The sequence below is a fragment of the Meleagris gallopavo genome, chromosome 16, assembly GCF_000146605.3.
Source record: "Meleagris gallopavo isolate NT-WF06-2002-E0010 breed Aviagen turkey brand Nicholas breeding stock chromosome 16, Turkey_5.1, whole genome shotgun sequence".
NCBI lineage: Eukaryota > Metazoa > Chordata > Aves > Galliformes > Phasianidae > Meleagris > Meleagris gallopavo.
The window spans coordinates 6,219,618-6,220,873 of record NC_015026.2 but is presented as its reverse complement, the minus strand read 5'-3'; positions in this window follow the sequence as shown (position 1 = coordinate 6,220,873).

The window sequence follows — 1,256 nt, the reverse complement described above, 5'->3', positions numbered from 1 at the left end:
CACAGATTGTATTTACTGTATCTTGCTAAGAGTTTCAGAAATACTGCATTTCCCACATTTGATATCATGTGAACTACAGAAAGCTTGGCTGAATCAAAGCACCTCTGACTGTAAATACCAGGCAGTACACTCACCTGAGCAGAGAAATGTTAACAAGGTAGAACAGAAGGAAATGAAATTAAGTTACTCTGAATATATATATATATTATATTTTTTAAACAAAAAGCAATTGTCAATTTCATTTTTCATTCATTCTCTCTTGGCATACATCTCTTACAGGGATGTGAATTGTTCACAGAAAAGGAACAGAAACAGAAGTATCTGGAGGGGAAAAAAAACAAACAGAAGAGCGATGAGTAAGGACAGGAGCATGAAGGGAAGTGTGCTCCCTGTTTAAGCTGGCTCATGCAAACATAAGTCTTCTCTAATAGCAATAAACAGCCACATGGAGCTATCTCGAATAGCAGAAGTGCAAAACTAATTCTTTTCATAACAGAACATAAGTTTATTTCATAATCCTCCACGCAGTATTCCATGGCTTCCCCTGTTGGGCTGTTCCACAAATCAACTTTCATTTTCAGCCAATACATACAACTACACGCAACACCCTTAAAAAAAATAAACCCCTAAGCACAAAGAGTAGAACACACTACAAAACAAGGCTTTGAGAATTAACTCAACTATGCCAGACTTCGTGCAGATCCTCCTCAACCAATCTCAGATGAAAAAGATTGCTACAGAGCAGAGCTCGGCAGCTCACAGAAGCGCTGGGGAGTGAACCCACTTGAAAGACCACCTGACTTGAAAGCACAGCAACAGACACACACATATAAGGGATGCATTGGTGTCAGTTACTTACACTGACATCATTCAGTGCTGGTCGTTACTGCTTTAGGAAAAAAAAAAAACAACCACGTAAAAAAGTCCTACTTTCTTGCTGCCTTAATAAGGAATTTCTGCATTAATTACACCGTATAATCGTCAATGTTAAGTAAGATTTACTATTTTTAACCTCTGCTTATCAGCCGCAACTGCACATTAAGCAGCGCTCACAAAATGGAATTCCAAGTTTTTTATTCTCAGCCGAACGTAAACAACTGCCCGAAGGGCTGTCCCAGGACCACCCTCAGTCTCCCCGACGCGTTTTTTCCCGCTACAGAAGAACCGCATAACCGAGCACGCAGGCGGCTCCCCAGGAGCAGGGGCAGAGGCCGCGCGGGGAGGAGGCGGCCCGGCGGAGCCACGCCATCGCCCCG